This window comes from Dendropsophus ebraccatus, chromosome 11 (genome assembly GCF_027789765.1).
Source record: "Dendropsophus ebraccatus isolate aDenEbr1 chromosome 11, aDenEbr1.pat, whole genome shotgun sequence".
Classification (NCBI taxonomy): domain Eukaryota; kingdom Metazoa; phylum Chordata; class Amphibia; order Anura; family Hylidae; genus Dendropsophus; species Dendropsophus ebraccatus.
The window spans coordinates 14713235-14734742 of record NC_091464.1 but is presented as its reverse complement, the minus strand read 5'-3'; the positions used below and the strand labels follow the sequence as shown (position 1 = coordinate 14734742).

General features: G+C 38.6%; 21 non-coding genes and 21 pseudogenes across 21 annotated transcripts; all 42 read right to left on the bottom strand.

Moving 5' to 3' along the window:
• Nucleotides 1-360: 360 nt before the first annotated feature.
• Nucleotides 361-565, bottom strand: LOC138768329 (small nucleolar RNA U3; annotated as a pseudogene).
• A 173-nt stretch (nucleotides 566-738) lies between these two features.
• LOC138768287 (small nucleolar RNA U3) lies at nucleotides 739-951 on the bottom strand. The gene has a single exon (XR_011359002.1). It is a non-coding gene; the product is annotated as a small nucleolar RNA U3 (small nucleolar RNA).
• A 429-nt stretch (nucleotides 952-1380) lies between these two features.
• Nucleotides 1381-1585, bottom strand: LOC138768328 (small nucleolar RNA U3; annotated as a pseudogene).
• Nucleotides 1586-1758: 173 nt separating this feature from the next.
• LOC138768260 (small nucleolar RNA U3) lies at nucleotides 1759-1972 on the bottom strand. Its single transcript, XR_011358976.1, has one exon. It is a non-coding gene; the product is annotated as a small nucleolar RNA U3 (small nucleolar RNA).
• Nucleotides 1973-2401: 429 nt separating this feature from the next.
• On the bottom strand, nucleotides 2402-2606 carry LOC138768327 (small nucleolar RNA U3; annotated as a pseudogene).
• Nucleotides 2607-2779: 173 nt separating this feature from the next.
• Nucleotides 2780-2992, bottom strand: LOC138768273 (small nucleolar RNA U3). Its single transcript, XR_011358988.1, has one exon. It is a non-coding gene; the product is annotated as a small nucleolar RNA U3 (small nucleolar RNA).
• A 429-nt stretch (nucleotides 2993-3421) lies between these two features.
• On the bottom strand, nucleotides 3422-3622 carry LOC138768373 (small nucleolar RNA U3; annotated as a pseudogene).
• Nucleotides 3623-3799: 177 nt separating this feature from the next.
• LOC138768274 (small nucleolar RNA U3) lies at nucleotides 3800-4013 on the bottom strand. The gene has a single exon (XR_011358989.1). It is a non-coding gene; the product is annotated as a small nucleolar RNA U3 (small nucleolar RNA).
• Nucleotides 4014-4442: 429 nt separating this feature from the next.
• Nucleotides 4443-4647, bottom strand: LOC138768326 (small nucleolar RNA U3; annotated as a pseudogene).
• A 173-nt stretch (nucleotides 4648-4820) lies between these two features.
• Nucleotides 4821-5033, bottom strand: LOC138768257 (small nucleolar RNA U3). The gene has a single exon (XR_011358973.1). It is a non-coding gene; the product is annotated as a small nucleolar RNA U3 (small nucleolar RNA).
• Nucleotides 5034-5462: 429 nt separating this feature from the next.
• On the bottom strand, nucleotides 5463-5667 carry LOC138768325 (small nucleolar RNA U3; annotated as a pseudogene).
• Nucleotides 5668-5840: 173 nt separating this feature from the next.
• Nucleotides 5841-6053, bottom strand: LOC138768272 (small nucleolar RNA U3). The gene has a single exon (XR_011358987.1). It is a non-coding gene; the product is annotated as a small nucleolar RNA U3 (small nucleolar RNA).
• Nucleotides 6054-6482: 429 nt separating this feature from the next.
• Nucleotides 6483-6688, bottom strand: LOC138768351 (small nucleolar RNA U3; annotated as a pseudogene).
• Nucleotides 6689-6862: 174 nt separating this feature from the next.
• LOC138768259 (small nucleolar RNA U3) lies at nucleotides 6863-7075 on the bottom strand. The gene has a single exon (XR_011358975.1). It is a non-coding gene; the product is annotated as a small nucleolar RNA U3 (small nucleolar RNA).
• A 429-nt stretch (nucleotides 7076-7504) lies between these two features.
• On the bottom strand, nucleotides 7505-7709 carry LOC138768321 (small nucleolar RNA U3; annotated as a pseudogene).
• A 173-nt stretch (nucleotides 7710-7882) lies between these two features.
• On the bottom strand, nucleotides 7883-8095 carry LOC138768293 (small nucleolar RNA U3). The gene has a single exon (XR_011359008.1). It is a non-coding gene; the product is annotated as a small nucleolar RNA U3 (small nucleolar RNA).
• Nucleotides 8096-8524: 429 nt separating this feature from the next.
• Nucleotides 8525-8729, bottom strand: LOC138768370 (small nucleolar RNA U3; annotated as a pseudogene).
• Nucleotides 8730-8901: 172 nt separating this feature from the next.
• Nucleotides 8902-9114, bottom strand: LOC138768262 (small nucleolar RNA U3). The gene has a single exon (XR_011358978.1). It is a non-coding gene; the product is annotated as a small nucleolar RNA U3 (small nucleolar RNA).
• A 429-nt stretch (nucleotides 9115-9543) lies between these two features.
• LOC138768356 (small nucleolar RNA U3) lies at nucleotides 9544-9748 on the bottom strand (annotated as a pseudogene).
• Nucleotides 9749-9921: 173 nt separating this feature from the next.
• Nucleotides 9922-10134, bottom strand: LOC138768291 (small nucleolar RNA U3). The gene has a single exon (XR_011359006.1). It is a non-coding gene; the product is annotated as a small nucleolar RNA U3 (small nucleolar RNA).
• Nucleotides 10135-10563: 429 nt separating this feature from the next.
• On the bottom strand, nucleotides 10564-10768 carry LOC138768363 (small nucleolar RNA U3; annotated as a pseudogene).
• A 173-nt stretch (nucleotides 10769-10941) lies between these two features.
• LOC138768261 (small nucleolar RNA U3) lies at nucleotides 10942-11154 on the bottom strand. Its single transcript, XR_011358977.1, has one exon. It is a non-coding gene; the product is annotated as a small nucleolar RNA U3 (small nucleolar RNA).
• Nucleotides 11155-11583: 429 nt separating this feature from the next.
• LOC138768353 (small nucleolar RNA U3) lies at nucleotides 11584-11789 on the bottom strand (annotated as a pseudogene).
• A 173-nt stretch (nucleotides 11790-11962) lies between these two features.
• LOC138768283 (small nucleolar RNA U3) lies at nucleotides 11963-12175 on the bottom strand. The gene has a single exon (XR_011358998.1). It is a non-coding gene; the product is annotated as a small nucleolar RNA U3 (small nucleolar RNA).
• Nucleotides 12176-12604: 429 nt separating this feature from the next.
• LOC138768350 (small nucleolar RNA U3) lies at nucleotides 12605-12809 on the bottom strand (annotated as a pseudogene).
• A 172-nt stretch (nucleotides 12810-12981) lies between these two features.
• On the bottom strand, nucleotides 12982-13194 carry LOC138768297 (small nucleolar RNA U3). The gene has a single exon (XR_011359012.1). It is a non-coding gene; the product is annotated as a small nucleolar RNA U3 (small nucleolar RNA).
• Nucleotides 13195-13623: 429 nt separating this feature from the next.
• Nucleotides 13624-13828, bottom strand: LOC138768316 (small nucleolar RNA U3; annotated as a pseudogene).
• Nucleotides 13829-14001: 173 nt separating this feature from the next.
• On the bottom strand, nucleotides 14002-14214 carry LOC138768301 (small nucleolar RNA U3). Its single transcript, XR_011359016.1, has one exon. It is a non-coding gene; the product is annotated as a small nucleolar RNA U3 (small nucleolar RNA).
• Nucleotides 14215-14643: 429 nt separating this feature from the next.
• LOC138768371 (small nucleolar RNA U3) lies at nucleotides 14644-14839 on the bottom strand (annotated as a pseudogene).
• Nucleotides 14840-15020: 181 nt separating this feature from the next.
• Nucleotides 15021-15233, bottom strand: LOC138768310 (small nucleolar RNA U3). Its single transcript, XR_011359025.1, has one exon. It is a non-coding gene; the product is annotated as a small nucleolar RNA U3 (small nucleolar RNA).
• A 429-nt stretch (nucleotides 15234-15662) lies between these two features.
• Nucleotides 15663-15858, bottom strand: LOC138768367 (small nucleolar RNA U3; annotated as a pseudogene).
• Nucleotides 15859-16039: 181 nt separating this feature from the next.
• LOC138768300 (small nucleolar RNA U3) lies at nucleotides 16040-16252 on the bottom strand. The gene has a single exon (XR_011359015.1). It is a non-coding gene; the product is annotated as a small nucleolar RNA U3 (small nucleolar RNA).
• Nucleotides 16253-16681: 429 nt separating this feature from the next.
• LOC138768324 (small nucleolar RNA U3) lies at nucleotides 16682-16886 on the bottom strand (annotated as a pseudogene).
• A 172-nt stretch (nucleotides 16887-17058) lies between these two features.
• On the bottom strand, nucleotides 17059-17271 carry LOC138768275 (small nucleolar RNA U3). The gene has a single exon (XR_011358990.1). It is a non-coding gene; the product is annotated as a small nucleolar RNA U3 (small nucleolar RNA).
• Nucleotides 17272-17700: 429 nt separating this feature from the next.
• On the bottom strand, nucleotides 17701-17905 carry LOC138768368 (small nucleolar RNA U3; annotated as a pseudogene).
• A 172-nt stretch (nucleotides 17906-18077) lies between these two features.
• On the bottom strand, nucleotides 18078-18290 carry LOC138768303 (small nucleolar RNA U3). Its single transcript, XR_011359018.1, has one exon. It is a non-coding gene; the product is annotated as a small nucleolar RNA U3 (small nucleolar RNA).
• A 429-nt stretch (nucleotides 18291-18719) lies between these two features.
• Nucleotides 18720-18924, bottom strand: LOC138768355 (small nucleolar RNA U3; annotated as a pseudogene).
• Nucleotides 18925-19097: 173 nt separating this feature from the next.
• LOC138768290 (small nucleolar RNA U3) lies at nucleotides 19098-19310 on the bottom strand. Its single transcript, XR_011359005.1, has one exon. It is a non-coding gene; the product is annotated as a small nucleolar RNA U3 (small nucleolar RNA).
• Nucleotides 19311-19739: 429 nt separating this feature from the next.
• On the bottom strand, nucleotides 19740-19944 carry LOC138768369 (small nucleolar RNA U3; annotated as a pseudogene).
• A 172-nt stretch (nucleotides 19945-20116) lies between these two features.
• On the bottom strand, nucleotides 20117-20329 carry LOC138768299 (small nucleolar RNA U3). Its single transcript, XR_011359014.1, has one exon. It is a non-coding gene; the product is annotated as a small nucleolar RNA U3 (small nucleolar RNA).
• A 429-nt stretch (nucleotides 20330-20758) lies between these two features.
• LOC138768354 (small nucleolar RNA U3) lies at nucleotides 20759-20963 on the bottom strand (annotated as a pseudogene).
• A 173-nt stretch (nucleotides 20964-21136) lies between these two features.
• LOC138768289 (small nucleolar RNA U3) lies at nucleotides 21137-21348 on the bottom strand. The gene has a single exon (XR_011359004.1). It is a non-coding gene; the product is annotated as a small nucleolar RNA U3 (small nucleolar RNA).
• Nucleotides 21349-21508: the final 160 nt, after the last annotated feature.

The following is a 21508-nucleotide window of genomic DNA, read 5'->3' as shown; positions in this document are numbered from 1 at the left end:
TTGGAACATTACAAGTTTGACTTTTGAAACAAGACGTTGGCGTGAAATGCCAATGAGAAGACTATTTTATGAATTTGTAGAGGGTTTACTTGGATAGTGACTGAAACCTCTAAACATTAGTTTGATAAGAAGGCATTTTTAAACATATTTCTTTAAGTCTAAACAAAAATGCATCAATGTGTGGCTTTTTATGAGCCTACTTCCCGAAAAACAAAGATAAGAAAAAGGGATAAGCGAAAAAGAGTAAAGCGTAAAAAAGGAAACGGGAAAAGAAAAACACCTGTTAAAAAGCTTCAGCAAAAGGCTTTAACATCTATTAAGCCTTTCACCCAACAAAACTGGGACTTTTGACCAAACCTCACCACTCTGAACAACCTTTCTTCATCTACATTTTTTGAAAAGAAGGGCACAGTCATCAAAAGCAGACAACCACTGCTGAAGAAAGAGTTGCCGACGCACTTTATGCTCAGAAGGGAGCTCTAAAACGCATCGTAGTTGAGAGTGAGCTTGGACTCTTTATCAAAGGCACTTCTCCTTCCAAAACCATCCCTGAAAGCACAGTCCTAAAACACCACCGATTAACAACTGTTTTTGGCTTAAAGGAATGAAGAAACCATTGCACGCAGGAAGAAAAGAGTTAAAGAGAAGAAAAGCAGTCATGACCCACCATTTAGGCAAAAGACTCATATCTTTCTTTTAAACTGGTTCAAGGGCAATTTGGTATTTTAACCAAATCTCACCACTCTGAAAGAGCTTTCTTCCTCTACTTCTTTTCAAAAGAAGAGTGCAATCATCAAATGCAGGCAACCACTGTGCAAAACAGAATCGCTAACTGACTTCATGCTCAGAAGAAAGCTCCACATCTCATCATAGTGGGGAGTGAGCTTGGACACTTTCAAGTACATTTCTCCCTTCAAAGACTATAAAAATGATCCCTGAAAGCACAGTCCTAAACCCTGAGAGTTTCCGGTTTTTACCAGCCTTGATGGAGTATCCTTTCCACTAAAGGAGAACTCATTTTGGAACATTACAAGTTTGACTTTTGAAACAAGACGTTGGCGTGAAATGCCAATGAGAAGACTATTTTATGAATTTGTAGAGGGTTTACTTGGATAGTGACTGAAACCTCTAAACATTAGTTTGATAAGAAGGCATTTTTAAACATATTTCTTTAAGTCTAAACAAAAATGCATCAATGTGTGGCTTTTTTATGAGCCTACTTCCCGAAAAACAAAGATAAGAAAAAGGGATAAGCGAAAAAGAGTAAAGCGTAAAAAAGGAAACGGGAAAAGAAAAACACCTGTTAAAAAGCTTCAGCAAAAGGCTTTAACATCTATTAAGCCTTTCACCCAACAAAACTGGGACTTTTGACCAAACCTCACCACTCTGAACAACCTTTCTTCATCTACATTTTTTGAAAAGAAGGGCACAGTCATCAAAAGCAGACAACCACTGCTGAAGAAAGAGTTGCCGACGCACTTTATGCTCAGAAGGGAGCTCTAAAACGCATCGTAGTTGAGAGTGAGCTTGGACTCTTTATCAAAGGCACTTCTCCTTCCAAAACCATCCCTGAAAGCACAGTCCTAAAACACCACCGATTAACAACTGTTTTTGGCTTAAAGGAATGAAGAAACCATTGCACGCAGGAAGAAAAGAGTTAAAGAGAAGAAAAGCAGTCATGACCCACCATTTAGGCAAAAGACTCATATCTTTCTTTTAAACTGGTTCAAGGGCAATTTGGTATTTTAACCAAATCTCACCACTCTGAAAGAGCTTTCTTCCTCTACTTCTTTTCAAAAGAAGAGTGCAATCATCAAATGCAGGCAACCACTGCGCTAAAACAGAGTCGCCAACTGACTTCATGCTCAGAAGAAAGCTCCACATCTCATCATAGTGGGGAGTGAGCTTGGACACTTTCAAGTACATTTCTCCCTTCAAAGACTATAGAAATGATCCCTGAAAGCACAGTCCTAAACCCTGAGAGTTTCGGGTTTTTACCAGCCTTGATGGAGTATCCTTTCCACTAAAGGAGAACTCATTTTGGAACATTACAAGTTTGACTTTTGAAACAAGACGTTGGCGTGAAATGCCAATGAGAAGACTATTTTATGAATTTGTAGAGGGTTTACTTGGATAGTGACTGAAACCTCTAAACATTAGTTTGATAAGAAGGCATTTTTAAACATATTTCTTTAAGTCTAAACAAAAATGCATCAATGTGTGGCTTTTTTATGAGCCTACTTCCCGAAAAACAAAGATAAGAAAAAGGGATAAGCGAAAAAGAGTAAAGCGTAAAAAAGGAAACGGGAAAAGAAAAACACCTGTTAAAAAGCTTCAGCAAAAGGCTTTAACATCTATTAAGCCTTTCACCCAACAAAACTGGGACTTTTGACCAAACCTCACCACTCTGAACAACCTTTCTTCATCTACATTTTTTGAAAAGAAGGGCACAGTCATCAAAAGCAGACAACCACTGCTGAAGAAAGAGTTGCCGACGCACTTTATGCTCAGAAGGGAGCTCTAAAACGCATCGTAGTTGAGAGTGAGCTTGGACTCTTTATCAAAGGCACTTCTCCTTCCAAAACCATCCCTGAAAGCACAGTCCTAAAACACCACTGATTAACAACTGTTTTTGGCTTAAAGGAATGAAGAAACCATTGCACGCAGGAAGAAAAGAGTTAAAGAGAAGAAAAGCAGTCATGACCCACCATTTAGGCAAAAGACTCATATCTTTCTTTTAAACTGGTTCAAGCGCAATTTGGTATTTTAACCAAATCTCACCACTCTGAAAGAGCTTTCTTCCTCTACTTCTTTTCAAAAGAAGAGTGCAATCATCAAATGCAGGAAACCACTGTACAAAACAGAGTCGCCAACTGACTTCATGCTCAGAAGAAAGCTCCACATCTCATCATAGTGGGGAGTGAGCTTGGACACTTTCAAGTACATTTCTCCCTTCAAAGACTATAGAAATGATCCCTGAAAGCACAGTCCTAAACCCTGAGAGTTTCGGGTTTTTACCAGCCTTGATGGAGTATCCTTTCCACTAAAGGAGAACTCATTTTGGAACATTACAAGTTTGACTTTTGAAACAAGACGTTGGCGTGAAATGCCAATGAGAAGACTATTTTATGAATTTGTAGAGGGTTTACTTGGATAGTGACTGAAACCTCTAAACATTAGTTTGATAAGAAGGCATTTTTAAACATATTTCTTTAAGTCTAAACAAAAATGCATCAATGTGTGGCTTTTTTATGAGCCTACTTCCCGAAAAACAAAGATAAGAAAAAGGGATAAGCGAAAAAGAGTAAAGCGTAAAAAAGGAAACGGGAAAAGAAAAACACCTGTTAAAAAGCTTCAGCAAAAGGCTTTAACATCTATTAAGCCTTTCACCCAACAAAACTGGGACTTTTGACCAAACCTCACCACTCTGAACAACCTTTCTTCATCTACATTTTTTGAAAAGAAGGGCACAGTCATCAAAAGAAGACAACCACTGCTGAAGAAAGAGTTGCCGACGCACTTTATGCTCCGAAAGGAGCTCTAAAACGCATCGTAGTTGAGAGTGAGCTTGGACTCTTTATCAAAGGCACTTCTCCTTCCAAAACCATCCCTGATGGCACAGTCCTAAAACACCACAGATTAACAACTGTTTTTGGCTTAAAGGAATGAAGAAACCATTGCACGCAGGAAGAAAAGAGTAAAAGAGAAGAAAAGCAGTCATGACCCACCATTTAGGCAAAAGACTCATATCTTTCTTTTAAACTGGTTCAAGGGCAATTTGGTATTTTAACCAAATCTCACCACTCTGAAAGAGCTTTCTTCCTCTACTTCTTTTCAAAAGAAGAGTGCAATCATCAAATGCAGGCAACCCACTGCGCAAAACAAAGTCGCCAACTGACTTCATGCTCAGAAGAAAGCTCCACATCTCATCATAGTGGGGAATGAGCTTGGACACTTTCAAGTACATTTCTCCCTTCAAAGACTATAGAAATGATCCCTGAAAGCACAGTCCTAAACCCTGAGAGTTTCGGGTTTTTACCAGCCTTGATGGAGTATCCTTTCCACTAAAGGAGAACTCATTTTGGAACATTACAAGTTTGACTTTTGAAACAAGACGTTGGCGTGAAATGCCAATGAGAAGACTATTTTATGAATTTGTAGAGGGTTTACTTGGATAGTGACTGAAACCTCTAAACATTAGTTTGATAAGAAGGCATTTTTAAACATATTTCTTTAAGTCTAAACAAAAATGCATCAATGTGTGGCTTTTTTATGAGCCTACTTCCCGAAAAACAAAGATAAGAAAAAGGGATAAGCGAAAAAGAGTAAAGCGTAAAAAAGGAAACGGGAAAAGAAAAACACCTGTTAAAAAGCTTCAGCAAAAGGCTTTAACATCTATTAAGCCTTTCACCCAACAAAACTGGGACTTTTGACCAAACCTCACCACTCTGAACAACCTTTCTTCATCTACATTTTTTGAAAAGAAGGGCACAGTCATCAAAAGCAGACAACCACTGCTGAAGAAAGAGTTGCCGACGCACTTTATGCTCAGAAGGGAGCTCTAAAACGCATCGTAGTTGAGAGTGAGCTTGGACTCTTTATCAAAGGCACTTCTCCTTCCAAAACCATCCCTGAAAGCACAGTCCTAAAACACCACCGATTAACAACTGTTTTTGGCTTAAAGGAATGAAGAAACCATTGCACGCAGGAAGAAAAGAGTTAAAGAGAAGAAAAGCAGTCATGACCCACCATTTAGGCAAAAGACTCATATCTTTCTTTTAAACTGGTTCAAGGGCAATTTGGTATTTTAACCAAATCTCACCACTCTGAAAGAGCTTTCTTCCTCTACTTCTTTTCAAAAGAAGAGTGCAATCATCAAATGCAGGCAACCACTGTGCAAAACAGAGTCGCCAACTGACTTCATGCTCAGAAGAAAGCTCCACATCTCATCATAGTGGGGAGTGAGCTTGGACACTTTCAAGTACATTTCTCCCTTCAAAGACTATAGAAATGATCCCTGAAAGCACAGTCCTAAACCCTGAGAGTTTCGGGTTTTTACCAGCCTTGACGGAGTATCCTTTCCACTAAAGGAGAACTCATTTTGGAACATTACAAGTTTGACTTTTGAAACAAGACGTTGGCGTGAAATGCCAATGAGAAGACTATTTTATGAATTTGTAGAGGGTTTACTTGGATAGTGACTGAAACCTCTAAACATTAGTTTGATAAGAAGGCATTTTTAAACATATTTCTTTAAGTCTAAACAAAAATGCATCAATGTGTGGCTTTTTTATGAGCCTACTTCCCGAAAAACAAAGATAAGAAAAAGGGATAAGCGAAAAAGAGTAAAGCGTAAAAAAGGAAACGGGAAAAGAAAAACACCTGTTAAAAAGCTTCAGCAAAAGGCTTTAACATCTATTAAGCCTTTCACCCAACAAAACTGGGACTTTTGACCAAACCTCACCACTCTGAACAACCTTTCTTCATCTACATTTTTTGAAAAGAAGGGCACAGTCATCAAAAGCAGACAACCACTGCTGAAGAAAGAGTTGCCGACGCACTTTATGCTCAGAAGGGAGCTCTAAAACGCATCGTAGTTGAGAGTGAGCTTGGACTCTTTATCAAAGGCACTTCTCCTTCCAAAACCATCCCTGAAAGCACAGTCCTAAAACACCACCGATTAACAACTGTTTTTGGCTTAAAGGAATGAAGAAACCATTGCACGCAGGAAGAAAAGAGTTAAAGAGAAGAAAAGCAGTCATGACCCACCATTTAGGCAAAAGACTCATATCTTTCTTTTAAACTGGTTCAAGGGCAATTTGGTATTTTAACCAAATATCACCACTCTGAAAGAGCTTTCTTCCTCTACTTCTTTTCAAAAGAAGAGTGCAATCATCAAATGCAGGCAACCACTGAGCAAAACAGAGTCGCCAACTGACTTCATGCTCAGAAGAAAGCTCCACATCTCATCATAGTGGGGAGTGAGCTTGGACACTTTCAAGTACATTTCTCCCTTCAAAGACTATAGAAATGATCCCTGAAAGCACAGTCCTAAACCCTGAGAGTTTCGGGTTTTTACCAGCCTTGATGGAGTATCCTTTCCACTAAAGGAGAACTCATTTTGGAACATTACAAGTTTGACTTTTGAAACAAGACGTTGGCGTGAAATGCCAATGAGAAGACTATTTTATGAATTTGTAGAGGGTTTACTTGGATAGTGACTGAAACCTCTAAACATTAGTTTGATAAGAAGGCATTTTTAAACATATTTCTTTAAGTCTAAACAAAAATGCATCAATGTGTGGCTTTTTTATGAGCCTACTTCCCGAAAAACAAAGATAAGAAAAAGGGATAAGCGAAAAAGAGTAAAGCGTAAAAAAGGAAACGGGAAAAGAAAAACACCTGTTAAAAAGCTTCAGCAAAAGGCTTTAACATCTATTAAGCCTTTCACCCAACAAAACTGGGACTTTTGACCAAACCTCACCACTCTGAACAACCTTTCTTCATCTACATTTTTTGAAAAGAAGGGCACAGTCATCAAAAGCAGACAACCACTGCTGAAGAAAGAGTTGCCGACGCACTTTATGCTCAGAAAGGGAGCTCTAAAACGCATCGTAGTTGAGAGTGAGCTTGGACTCTTTATCAAAGGCACTTCTCCTTCCAAAACCATCCCTGAAAGCACAGTCCTAAAACACCACCGATTAACAACTGTTTTTGGCTTAAAGGAATGAAGAAACCATTGCACGCAGGAAGAAAAGAGTTAAAGAGAAGAAAAGCAGTCATGACCCACCATTTAGGCAAAAGACTCATATCTTTACTTTTAAACTGGTTCAAGGGCAATTTGGTATTTTAACCAAATATCACCACTCTGAAAGAGCTTTCTTCCTCTACTTCTTTTCAAAAGAAGAGTGCAATCATCAAATGCAGGCAACCACTGTGCAAAACAGAGTCGCCAACTGACTTCATGCTCAGAAGAAAGCTCCACATCTCATCATAGTGGGGAGTGAGCTTGGACACTATCAAGTACATTTCTCCCTTCAAAGACTATAGAAATGATCCCTGAAAGCACAGTCCTAAACCCTGAGAGTTTCGGGTTTTTACCAGCCTTGACGGAGTATCCTTTCCACTAAAGGAGAACTCATTTTGGAACATTACAAGTTTGACTTTTGAAACAAGACGTTGGCGTGAAATGCCAATGAGAAGACTATTTTATGAATTTGTAGAGGGTTTACTTGGATAGTGACTGAAACCTCTAAACATTAGTTTGATAAGAAGGCATTTTTAAACATATTTCTTTAAGTCTAAACAAAAATGCATCAATGTGTGGCTATTTTATGAGCCTACTTCCCGAAAAACAAAGATAAGAAAAAGGGATAAGCGAAAAAGATTAAAACGTAAAAAAGGAAACGGGAAAAGAAAAACACCTGTTAAAAAGCTTCAGCAAAAGGCTTTAACATCTATTAAGCCTTTCACCCAACAAAACTGGGACTTTTAACCAAACCTCACCACTCTGAACAACCTTTCTTCATCTACATTTTTTTAAAAGAAGGGCACAGTCATCAAAAGCAGACAACCACTGCTGAAGAAAGAGTTGCCGACACACTTTATGCTCCGAAAGGAGCTCTAAACCGCATCGTAGTTGACAGTGAGCTTGGACTCTTTATCAAAGGCACTTTTCCTTCCAAAACCATCCCTGAAAGCACAGTCCTAAAACACCACCGATTAACAACTGTTTTTGGCTTAAAGGAATGAAGAAACCATTGCACGCAGGAAGAAAAGAGTAAAAGAGAAGAAAAGCAGTCATGACCCACCATTTAGGCAAAAGACTCATATCTTTCTTTTAAACTGGTTCAAGGGCAATTTGGTATTTAAACCAAATATCACCACTCTGAAAAAGCTTTCTTCCTCTACTTCTTTTCAAAAGAAGAGTACAATCATCAAATGCAGGCAACTACTGTGCAAAACAGAGTTGCCAACTGACTTTATGCTCAGAAGAAAGCTCCACATCTCATCATAGTGGGGAGTGAGCTTGGACACTTTCAAGTACATTTCTCCCTTCAAAGACTATAGAAATGATCCCTGAAAGCACAGTCCTAAACCCTGAGAGTTTCGGGTTTTTACCAGCCTTGACGGAGTATCCTTTCCACTAAAGGAGAACTCATTTTGGAACATTACAAGTTTAATTTTTGAAACAAGACGTTGGCGTGAAATGCCAATGAGAAGACTATTTTATGAATTTGTAGAGGGTTTACTTGGATAGTGACTGAAACCTCTAAACATTAGTTTGATAAGAAGGCATTTTTAAACATATTTCTTTAAGTCTAAACAAAAATGCATCAATGTGTGGCTATTTTATGAGCCTACTTCCCGAAAAACAAAGATAAGAAAAAGGGATAAGCGAAAAAGATTAAAGCGTAAAAAAGTAAACGGGAAAAGAAAAACACCTGTTAAAAAGCTTCAGCAAAAGGCTTTAACATCTATTAAGCCTTTCACCCAACAAAACTGGGACTTTTGACCAAACCTCACCACTCTGAACAACCTTTCTTTATCTACATTTTTTGAAAAGAAGGGCACAGTCATCAAAAGCAGACAACCACTGCTGAAGAAAGAGTTGCCGACGCACTTTATGCTCAGAAGGGAGCTCTAAAACGCATCGTAGTTGAGAGTGAGCTTGGACTCTTTATCAAAGGCACTTCTCCTTCCAAAACCATCCCTGAAAGCACAGTCCTAAAACACCATGATTAACAACTGTTTTTGGCTTAAAGGAATGAAAAAACCATTGCACGCAGGAAGAAAAGAGTTAAAGAGAAGAAAAGCAGTCATGACCCACCATTTAGGCAAAAGACTCATATCTTTCTTTTAAACTGGTTCAAGGGCAATTTGGTATTTTAACCAAATCTCACCACTCTGAAAGAGCTTTCTTCCTCTACTTCTTTTCAAAAGAAGAGTGCAATCATCAAATGCAGGCAACCACTGCGCAAAACAGAGTCGCCAACTGACTTCATGCTCAGAAGAAAGCTCCACATCTCATCATAGTGGGGAGTGAGCTTGGACACTTTCAAGTACATTTCTCCCTTCAAAGACTATAGAAATGATCCCTGAAAGCACAGTCCTAAACCCTGAGAGTTTCGAGTTTTTACCAGCCTTGATGGAGTATCCTTTCCACTAAAGAAGAACTCATTTTGGAACAATACAAGTTTGACTTTTGAAACAAGACGTTGGCGTGAAATGCCAATGAGAAGACTATTTTATGAATTTGTAGAGGGTTTACTTGGATAGTGACTGAAACCTCTAAACATTAGTTTGATAAGAAGGCATTTTTAAACATATTTCTTTAAGTCTAAACAAAAATGCATCAATGTGTGGCTTTTTTATGAGCCTACTTCCCGAAAAACAAAGATAAGAAAAAGGGATAAGCGAAAAAGAGTAAAGCGTAAAAAAGGAAACGGGAAAAGAAAAACACCTGTTAAAAAGCTTCAGCAAAAGGCTTTAACATCTATTAAGCCTTTTACCCAACAAAACTGGGACTTTTGACCAAACCTCACCACTCTGAACAACCTTTCTTCATCTACATTTTTTGAAAAGAAGGGCACAGTCATCAAAAGCAGACAACCACTGCTGAAGAAAGAGTTGCCGACGCACTTTATGCTCAGAAGGGAGCTCTAAAACGCATCGTAGTTGAGAGTGAGCTTGGACTCTTTATCAAAGGCGCTTCTCCTTCCAAAACCATCCCTGAAAGCACAGTCCTAAAACACCACCGATTAACAACTGTTTTTGGCTTAAAGGAATGAAGAAACCATTGCACGCAGGAAGAAAAGAGTTAAAGAGAAGAAAAGTAGTCATGACCCACCATTTAGGCAAAAGACTCATATCTTTCTTTTAAACTGGTTCAAGGGCAATTTGTTATTTTAACCAAATATCACCACTCTGAAAGAGCTTTCTTCCTCTACTTCTTCTCAAAAGAAGAGTGCAGTCATCAAATGCAGGCAACCACTGCGCAAAACAGAGTCTCCAACTGACTTCATGCTCAGAAGAAAGCTCCACATCTCATCATAGTGGGGAGTGAGCTTGAACCCTTTCAAGTACATTTCTCCCTTCAAAGACTATAGAAATGATCCCTGAAAGCACAGTTCTAAAGCCTGAAAATTTCGGGTTTTTACCAGCCTTGATGGAGTATCCTTTCCACTAAAGGAGAACTCATTTTGGAACATTACAAGTTTGACTTTTGAAACAAGACGTTGGCGTGAAATGCCAATGAGAAGACTATTTTATGAATTTGTAGAGGGTTTACTTGGATAGTGACTGAAACCTCTAAACATTAGTTTGATAAGAAGGCATTTTTAAACATATTTCTTTAAGTCTAAACAAAAATGCATCAATGTGTGGCTAATTTATGAGCCTACTTCCCGAAAAACAAAGATAAGAAAAAGTGATAAGCGAAAAAGATTAAAGCGTAAAAAAGGAAACGGGAAAAGAAAAACACCTGTTAAAAAGCTTCAGCAAAAGGCTTTAACATCTATTAAGCCTTTCACCCAACAAAACTGGGACTTTTGACCAAACCTCACCACTCTGAACAACCTTTCTTCATCTACATTTTTTGAAAAGAAGGGCACAGTCATCAAAAGCAGACAAGCACTGCTGAAGAAAGAGTTTCCGACGCACTTTATGCTCAGAAGGGAGCTCTAAAACGCATCGTAGTTGAGAGTGAGCTTGGACTCTTTATCAAAGGCACTTCTCCTTCCAAAACCATCCCTGAAAGCACAGTCCTAAAACACCACCGATTAACAACTGTTTTTGGCTTAAAGGAATGAAGAAACCATTGCACGCAGGAAGAAAAGAGTTAAAGAGAAGAAAAGCAGTCATGACCCACCATTTAGGCAAAAGACTCATATCTTTCTTTTAAATTGGTTCAAGAGCAATTTGGTATTTTAACCAAATCTCACCACTCTGAAAGAGCTTTCTTCCTCTACTTCTTTTCAAAAGAAGAGTGCAATCATCAAATGCAGGCAACCACTGTGCAAAACAGAGTCGCTAACTGACTTCATGCTCAGAAGAAAACTCCACATCTCATCATAGTGGGGAGTGAGCTTGGACACTTTCAAGTACATTTCTCCCTTCAAAGACTATAGAAATGATCCCTGAAAGCACAGTCCTAAACCCTGAAAATTTCGGGTTTTTACCAGCCTTGATGGAGTATCCTTTCCACTAAAGGAGAACTCATTTTGGAACATTACAAGTATGACTTTTGAAACAAGACGTTGGCGTGAAATGCCAATGAGAAGACTATTTTATGAATTTGTAGAGGGTTTACTTGGATAGTGACTGAAACCTCTAAACATTAGTTTGATAAGAAGGCATTTTTAAACATATTTCTTTAAGTCTAAACAAAAATGCATCAATGTGTGGCTTTTTTATGAGCCTACTTCCCGAAAAACAAAGATAAGAAAAAGGGATAAGCGAAAAAGAGTAAAGCGTAAAAAAGGAAACGGGAAAAGAAAAACACCTGTTAAAAAGCTTCAGCAAAAGGCTTTAAAATCTATTAAGCCTTTCACCCAACAAAACTGGGACTTTTGACCAAACCTCACCACTCTGAACAACCTTTCTTCATCTACATTTTTTTGAAAAGAAGGGCACAGTCATCAAAAGCAGACAACCACTGCTGAAGAAAGAGTTGCCGACGCACTTTATGCTCAGAAGGGAGCTCTAAAACGCATCGTAGTTGAGAGTGAGCTTGGACTCTTTATCAAAGGCGCTTCTCCTTCCAAAACCATCCCTGAAAGCACAGTCCTAAAACACCACCGATTAACAACTGTTTTTGGCTTAAAGGAATGAAGAAACCATTGCACGCAGGAAGAAAAGAGTTAAAGAGAAGAAAAGCAGTCATGACCCACCATTTAGGCAAAAGACTCATATCTTTCTTTTAAACTGGTTCAAGGGCAATTTCGTATTTTAACCAAATCTCACCACTCTGCAAGAGCTTTCTTCCTCTACTTCTTTTCAAAAGAAGAGTGCAATCATCAAATGCAGGCAACCACTGTGCAAAACAGAGTCGCCAACTGACTTCATGCTTAGAAGAAAGCTCCACATCTCATCATAGTGGGGAGTGAGCTTGGACACTTTCAAGTACATTTCTCCCTTCAAAGACTATAGAAATGATCCCTGAAAGCACAGTCCTAAACCCTGACAGTTTCGGGTTTTTACCAGCCTTGACGGAGTATCCTTTCCACTAAAGGAGAACTCATTTTGGAACATTACAAGTTTAATTTTTGAAACAAGACGTTGGCGTGAAATGCCAATGAGAAGACTATTTTATGAATTTGTAGACTGTTTACTTGGATAGTGACTGAAACCTCTAAACATTAGTTTGATAAGAAGGCATTTTTAAACATATTTCTTTAAGTCTAAACAAAAATGCATCAATGTGTGGCTATTTTATGAGCCTACTTCCCGAAAAACAAAGATAAGAAAAAGGGATAAGCGAAAAAGAGTAAAGCGTAAAAAAGGAAACGGGAAAAGAAAAACACCTGTTAAAAAGCTTCAGCAAAAGGCTTTAACATCTATTAAGCCTTTCACCCAACAAAACTGGGACTTTTGACCAAACCTCACCACTCTGAACAACCTTTCTTCATCTACATTTTTTTAAAAGAAGGGCACAGTCATCAAAAGCAGACAACCACTGCTGAAGAAAGAGTTGCCGACGCACTTTATGCTCAGAAGGGAGCTCTAAAACGCATCGTAGTTGAGAGTGAGCTTGGACTCTTTATCACAGGCACTTCTCCTTCCAAAACCATCCCTGAAAGCACAGTCCTAAAACACCATGATTAACAACTGTTTTTGGCTTAAAGGAATGAAAAAACCATTGCACGCAGGAAGAAAAGAGTTAAAGAGAAGAAAAGCAGTCATGACCCACCATTTAGGCAAAAGACTCATATCTTTCTTTTAAACTGGTTTAAGCGCAATTTGGTATTTTAACCAAATATCACCACTCTGAAAGAGCTTTCTTCCTCTACTTCTTTTCAAAAGAAGAGTGCAATCACCAAATGCAGGCAACCACTGGGCAAAACAGAGTCGCCAACTGACTTCATGCTCAGAAGAAAGCTCTACATCTCATCATAGTGGGGAGTGAGCTTGAACACTTTCAAGTACATTTCTCCCTTCAAAGACTATAGAAATGATCCCTGAAAGCACAGTTCTAAAGCCTGAAAATTTCGGGTTTTTACCAGCCTTGATGGAGTATCCTTTCCACTAAAGGAGAACTCATTTTGGAACATTACAAGTTTGACTTTTGAAACAAGACGTTGGCGTGAAATGCCAATGAGAAGACTATTTTATGAATTTGTAGAGGGTTTACTTGGATAGTGACTGAAACCTCTAAACATTAGTTTGATAAGAAGGCATTTTTAAACATATTTCTTTAAGTCTAAACAAAAATGCATCAATGTGTGGCTTTTTTATGAGCCTACTTCCCGAAAAACAAAGATAAGAAAAAGGGATAAGCGAAAAAGAGTAAAGCGTAAAAAAGGAAACGGGAAAAGAAAAACACCTGTTAAAAAGCTTCAGCAAAAGGCTTTAACATCTATTAAGCCTTTCACCCAACAAAACTGGGACTTTTGACCAAACCTCACCACTCTGAACAACCTTTCTTCATCTACATTTTTTGAAAAGAAGGGCACAGTCATCAAAAGCAGACAACCACTGCTGAAGAAAGAGTTGCCGACACACTTTATGCTCCGAAAGAAGCTCTAAACCGCATCGTAGTTGACAGTGAGCTTGGACTCTTTATCAAAGGCACTTTTCCTTCCAAAACCATCCCTGAAAGCACAGTCCTAAAACACCACAGATTAACAACTGTTTTTGGCTTAAAGGAATGAAGAAACCATTGCACGCAGGAAGAAAAGAGTAAAAGAGAAGAAAAGCAGTCATGACCCACCATTTAGGCAAAAGACTCATATCTTTCTTTTAAACTGGTTCAAGGGCAATTTGGTATTTAAACCAAATATCACCACTCTGAAAAAGCTTTCTTCCTCTACTTCTTTTCAAAAGAAGAGTGCAATCATCAAATGCAGGCAACTACTGTGCAAAACAGAGTCGCCAACTGACTTCATGCTCAGAAGAAAGCTCCACATCTCATCATAGTGGGGAGTGAGCTTGGACACTTTCAAGTACATTTCTCCCTTCAAAGACTATAGAAATAATCCCTGAAAGCACAGTCCTAAACCCTGAGAGTTTCGGGTTTTTACCAGCCTTGACGGAGTATCCTTTCCACTAAAGGAGAACTCATTTTGGAACATTACAAGTTTAATTTTTGAAACAAGACGTTGGCGTGAAATGCCAATGAGAAGACTATTTTATGAATTTGTAGAGGGTTTACTTGGATAGTGACTGAAACCTCTAAACATTAGTTTGATAAGAAGGCATTTTTAAACATATTTCTTTAAGTCTAAACAAAAATGCATCAATGTGTGGCTTTTTTATGAGCCTACTTCCCGAAAAACAAAGATAAGAAAAAGGGATAAGCGAAAAAGAGTAAAGCGTAAAAAAGGAAACGGGAAAAGAAAAACACCTGTTAAAAAGCTTCAGCAAAAGGCTTTAACATCTATTAAGCCTTTCACCCAACAAAACTGGGACTTTTGACCAAACCTCACCACTCTGAACAACCTTTCTTCATCTACATTTTTTTAAAAGAAGGGCACAGTCATCAAAAGCAGACAACCACTGCTGAAGAAAGAGTTGCCGACGCACTTTATGCTCAGAAGGGAGCTCTAAAACGCATCAAAGTTGAGAGTGAGCTTGGACTCTTAATCAAAGGCACTTCTCCTTCCAAAACCATTCCTGAAAGCACAGTCCTAAAACACCATGATTAACAACTGTTTTTGGCTTAAAGGAATGAAAAAACCATTGCACGCAGGAAGGAAAGAGTTAAAGAGAAGAAAAGCAGTCATGACCCACCATTTAGGCAAAAGACTCATAACTTTCTTTTAAACTGGTTCAAGGGCAATTTGGTATTTTAACCAAATATCACCACTCTGAAAGAGCTTTCTTCCTCTACTTCTTTTCAAAAGAAGAGTGCAATCATCAAATGCAGGCAACCACTGCGCAAAACAGAGTCACCAATTGACTTCTTGCTCAGAAGAAAGCTCCACATCTCATCATAGTGGGAAGTGAGCTTGGACACTTTCAAGTACATTTCTCCCTTCAAAGACTATAGAAATGATCCCTGAAAGCAGAGTCCTAAACCCTGAGAGTTTCGGGTTTTTACCAGCCTTGATGGAGTATCCTTTCCACTAAAGGAGAACTCATTTTGGAACATTACAAGTTTGACTTTTGAAACAAGACGTTGGCGTGAAATGCCAATGAGAAGACTATTTTATGAATTTGTAGAGGGTTTACTTGGATAGTGACTGAAACCTCTAAACATTAGTTTGATAAGAAGGCATTTTTAAACATATTTCTTTAAGTCTAAACAAAAATGCATCAATGTGTGGCTTTTTTATGAGCCTACTTCTCGAAAAACAAAGATAAGAAAAAGGGATAAGCGAAAAAGAGTAAAGCGTAAAAAAGGAAACGGGAAAAGAAAAACACCTGTTAAAAAGCTTCAGCAAAAGGCTTTAACATCTATTAAGGCTTTGACCCAACAAAACTGGGACTTTTGACCAAACCTCACCACTCTGAACAACCTTTCTTCATCTACATTTTTTAAAAAGAAGGGCACAGTCAACAAAAGCAGACAACCACTGCTGAAGAAAGAGTTGCCGACGCACTTTATGCTCAGAAGGGAGCTCTAAAACGCATCGTAGTTGAGAGTGAGCTTGGACTCTTTATCAAAGGCACTTCTCCTTCCAAACCCATCCCTGAAAGCACAGTCCTAAAACACCACGATTAACAACTGTTTTTGGCTTAAAGGAATGAAGAAACCATTGCACGCAGGAAGAAAAGAGTTAAAGAGAAGAAAAGCAGTCATGACCCACCATTTTGGCAAAAGACTCATAACTTTCTTTTAAACTGGTTCAAGGACAACTTGGTATTTTAACCAAATATCACCACTCTGAAAGAGCTTTCTTCCTCTACTTCTTTTCAAAAGAAGAGTGCAATTATCAAATGCAGGCAACCACTGCGCAAAACAGAGTTGCCAACTGACTTCATGCTCAGAAGAAAGCTCCACATCTCATCATAATGGGGAGTGAACTTGGACACTTTCAAGTACATTTCTCCCTTCAAAGACTATAGAAATGATCCCTGAAAGCACAGTCCTAAACCCTGAGAGTTTCGGGTTTTTACCAGCCTTGATGGAGTATCCTTTCCACTAAAGGAGAACTCATTTTGGAACATTACAAGTTTAATTTTTGAAACAAGACGTTGGCGTGAAATGCCAATGAGAAGACTATTTTATGAATTTGTAGACTGTTTACTTGGATAGTGACTGAAACCTCTAAACATTAGTTTGATAAGAAGGCATTTTTAAACATATTTCTTTAAGTCTAAACAAAAATGCATCAATGTGTGGCTTTTTTATGAGCCTACTTCCCGAAAAACAAAGATAAGAAAAAGGGATAAGCGAAAAAGAGTAAAGCGTAAAAAAGGAAACAGGAAAAGAAAAACACCTGTTAAAAAGCTTCAGCAAAAGGCTTTAACATCTAATAAGCCTTTCACCCAACAAAACTGGGACTTTTGACCAAACCTCACCACTCTGAACAACCTTTCTTCATCTACATTTTTTTAAAAGAAGGGCACAGTCATCAAAAGCAGACAACCACTGCTGAAGAAAGAGTTGCCGACGCACTTTATGCTCAGAAGGGAGCTCTAAAACGCATCGTAGTTGAGAGTGAGCTTGGACTCTTAATCAAAGGCACTTCTCCTTCCAAAACCATTCCTGAAAGCACAGTCCTAAAACACCATGATTAACAACTGTTTTTGGCTTAAAGGAATGAAAAAACCATTGCACGCAGGAAGAAAAGAGTTAAAGAGAAGAAAAGCAGTCATGACCCACCATTTAGACAAAAGACTCATATCTTTCTTTTAAACTGGTTCAAGGGCAATTTGGTATTTTAACCAAATATCACCACTCTGAAAGAGCTTTCTTCCTCTACTTCTTTTCAAAAGAAGAGTGCAATCATCAAATGCAGGCAACCACTGCGCAAAACAGAGTCGCCAACTGACTTCATGCTCAGAAGAAAGCTCCACATCTCATCATAGTGGGGAGTGAGCTTGGACACTTTCAAGTACATTTCTCCCTTCAAAGACTATAGAAATGATCCCTGAAAGCAGAGTCCTAAACCCTGAGAGTTTCGGGTTTTTACCAGCCTTGATGGAGTATCCTTTCCACTAAAGGAGAACTCATTTTGGAACATTACAAGTTTGACTTTTGAAACAAGACGTTGGCGTGAAATGCCAATGAGAAGACTATTTTATGAATTTGTAGAGGGTTTACTTGGATAGTGACTGAAACCTCTAAACATTAGTTTGATAAGAAGGCATTTTTAAACATATTTCTTTAAGTCTAAACAAAAATGCATCAATGTGTGGCTTTTTTATGAGCCTACTTCCCGAAAAACAAAGATAAGAAAAAGGGATAAGCGAAAAAGAGTAAAGCGTAAAAAAGGAAACGGGAAAAGAAAAACACCTGTTAAAAAGCTTCAGCAAAAGGCTTTAACATCTATTAAGCCTTTCACCCAACAAAACTGGGACTTTTGACCAAACCTCACCACTCTGAACAACCTTTCTTCATCTACTTTTTTTTAAAAGAAGGGCACAGTCATCAAAAGCAGACAACCACTGCTGAAGAAAGAGTTGCCGACGCACTTTATGCTCAGAAGGGAGCTCTAAAACGCATCAAAGTTGAGAGTGAGCTTGGACTCTTAATCAAACGCACTTCTCCTTCCAAAACCATTCCTGAAAGCACAGTCCTAAAACACCATGATTAACAACTGTTTTTGGCTTAAAGGAATGAAAAAACCATTGCACGCAGGAAGGAAAGAGTTAAAGAGAAGAAAAGCAGTCATGACCCACCATTTAGGCAAAAGACTCATAACTTTCTTTTAAACTGGTTCAAGGGCAATTTGGTATTTTAACCAAATATCACCACTCTGAAAGAGCTTTCTTCCTCTACTTCTTTTCGAAAGAAGAGTGCAATCATCAAATGCAGGCAACCACTGCGCAAAACAGAGTCGCCTACTGACTTCATGCACAGAAGAAAGCTCCACATCTCATCATAGTGGGGAGTGAGCTTGGACACTTTCAAGTACATTTCTCCCTTCGACCACTATAGAAATGATCCCTGAAAGCACAGTCCTAAACCCTGAGAGTTTCGGGTTTTTACCAGCCTTGACGGAGTATCCTTTCCACTAAAGGAGAACTCATTTTGGAACATTACAAGTTTAATTTTTGAAACAAGACGTTGGCGTGAAATGCCAATGAGAAGACTATTTTATGAATTTGTAGAGGGTTTACTTGGATAGTGACTGAAACCTCTAAACATTAGTTTGATAAGAAGGCATTTTTAAACATATTTCTTTAAGTCTAAACAAAAATGCATCAATGTGTGGCTATTTTATGAGCCTACTTCCCGAAAAACAAAGATAAGAAAAAGGGATAAGCGAAAAAGAGTAAAGCGTAAAAAAGGAAACGGGAAAAGAAAAACACCTGTTAAAAAGCTTCAGCAAAAGGCTTTAACATCTATTAAGCCTTTCACCCAACAAAACTGGGACTTTTGACCAAACCTCACCACTCTGAACAACCTTTCTTCATCTACATTTTTTGAAAAGAAGGGCACAGTCATCAAAAGCAGACAACCACTGCTGAAGAAAGAGTTGCCGACGCACTTTATGCTCAGAAGGGAGCTCTAAAACGCATCGTAGTTGAGAGTGAGCTTGGACTCTTTATCAAAGGCGCTTCTCCTTCCAAAACCATCCCTGAAAGCACAGTCCTAAAACACCACCGATTAACAACTGTTTTTGGCTTAAAGGAATGAAGAAACCATTGCACGCAGGAAGAAAAGAGTTAAAGAGAAGAAAAGCAGTCATGACCCACCATTTAGGCAAAAGACTCATATCTTTCTTTTAAACTGGTTCAAGGGCAATTTGGTATTTTAACCAAATCTCACCACTCTGAAAGAGCTTTCTTCCTCTACTTCTTTTCAAAAGAAGAGTGCAATCATCAAATGCAGGCAACCACTGTGCAAAACAGAGTCGCCAACTGACTTCATGCTCAGAAGAAAGCTCCACATCTCATCATAGTGGGGAGTGAGCTTGGACACTTTCAAGCACATTTCTCCCTTCAAAGACTATAGAAATCATCCCTGAAAGCACAGTCCTAAACCCTGAGAGTTTCGGGTTTTTACCAGCCTTGACGGAGTATCCTTTCCACTAAAGGAGAACTCATTTTGGAACATTACAAGTTTGACTTTTGAAACAAGACGTTGGCGTGAAATGCCAATGAGAAGACTATTTTATGAATTTGTAGAGGGTTTACTTGGATAGTGACTGAAACCTCTAAACATTAGTTTGATAAGAAGGCATTTTTAAACATATTTCTTTAAGTCTAAACAAAAAGGCATCAATGTGTGGCTATTTTATGAGCCTACTTCCCAAAAAACAAAGATAAGAAAAAGGGATAAGCGAAAAAGAGTAAAGCGTAAAAAAGGAAACGGGAAAAGAAAAACACCTGTTAAAAAGCTTCAGCAAAAGGCTTTAACATCTATTAAGGCTTTCACCCAACAAAACTGGGACTTTTGACCAAACCTCACCACTCTGAACAACCTTTCTTCATCTACATTTTTTTAAAAGAAGGGCACAGTCAACAAAAGCAGACAACCACTGCTGAAGAAAGAGTTGCCGACGCACTTTATGCTCAGAAGGGAGCTCTAAAACGCATCGTAGTTGAGAGTGAGCTTGGACTCTTTATCAAAGGCACTTCTCCTTCCAAAACCATCCCTGAAAGCACAGTCCTAAAACACCATGATTAACAACTGTTTTTGGCTTAAAGGAATGAAAAAACCATTGCACGCAGGAAGAAAAGAGTTAAAGAGAAGAAAAGCAGTCATGACCCACCATTTAGGCAAAAGACTCATATCTTTCTTTTAAACTGGTTCAAGCACAATTTGGTATTTTAACCAAATATCACCACTCTGAAAGAGCTTTCTTCCTCTACTTCTTTTCAAAAGACAAGTGCAATCATCAAATGCAGGCAACCACTGCGCAAAACAGAGTCGCCAACTGACTTCATGCTCAGAAGAAAGCTCCACATCTCATCATAGTGGGGAGTGAGCTTAGACACTTTCAAGTACATTTCTCCCTTCAAAGACTATAGAAATGATCCCTGAAAGCACAGTCCTAAACCCTGAGAGTTTCGGGTTTTTACCAGCCTTGATGGAGTATCCTTTCCACTAAAGGAGAACTCATTTTGGAACATTACAAGTTTGACTTTTGAAACAAGACGTTGGCGTGAAATGCCAATGAGAAGACTATTTTATGAATTTGTAGAGGGTTTACTTGGATAGTGACTGAAACCTCTAAACATTAGTTTGATAAGAAGGCATTTTTAAACATATTTCTTTAAATCTAAACAAAAATGCATCAATGTGTGGCTTTTTTATGAGCCTACTTCCCGAAAAACAAAGATAAGATAAAGGGATAAGCGAAAAAGAGTAAAGCGTAAAAAAGGAAACGGGAAAAGAAAAACACCTGTTAAAAAGCTTTAGCAAAAGGCTTTAACATCTATTAAGGCTTTCACCCAACAAAACTGGGACTTTTGACCAAACCTCACCACTCTGAACAACCTTTCTTCATCTACATTTTTTGAAAAGAAGGGCACAGTCATCAAAAGAAGACAACCACTGCTGAAGAAAGAGTTGCCGACGCACTTTATGCTCAGAAGGGAGCTCTAAAACGCATCGTAGTTGAGAGTGAGCTTGGACTCTTTATCAAAGGCACTTCTCCTTCCAAAACCATTCCTGAAAGCACAGTTTTAAAACACCACCGATTAACAACTGTTTTTGACTTAAAGGAATGAAGAAACCATTGCACGCAGGAAGAAAAGAGTTAAAGAGAAGAAAAGCAGTCATGACCCACCATTTAGGCAAAAGACTCATATCTTTCTTTTAAACTGGTTCAAGGGCAATTTGGTATTTTAACCAAATCTCACCACTCTGAAAGAGCTTTCTTCCTCTACTTCTTTTCAAAAGAAGAGTGCAATCATCAAATGCAGGCAACCACTGCGCAAAACAGAGTCGCCAACTGACTTCATGCTCAGAAGAAAGCTCCACATCTCATCATAGTGGGGAGTGAGCTTGGACACTTTCAAGTACATTTCTCCCTTCAAAGACTATAGAAATGGTCCCTGAAAGACTATAGAAATGATCCCTGAAAGCAAAGTCCTGAACCCTGAGAGTTTCGGGTTTTTACCAGCCTTGATGGAGTATCCTTTTTACTAAAGGAGAACTCATTTTGGAACATTACAAGTTTGACTTTTGAAACAAGACGTTGGCGTGAAATGCCAATGAGAAGACTATTTT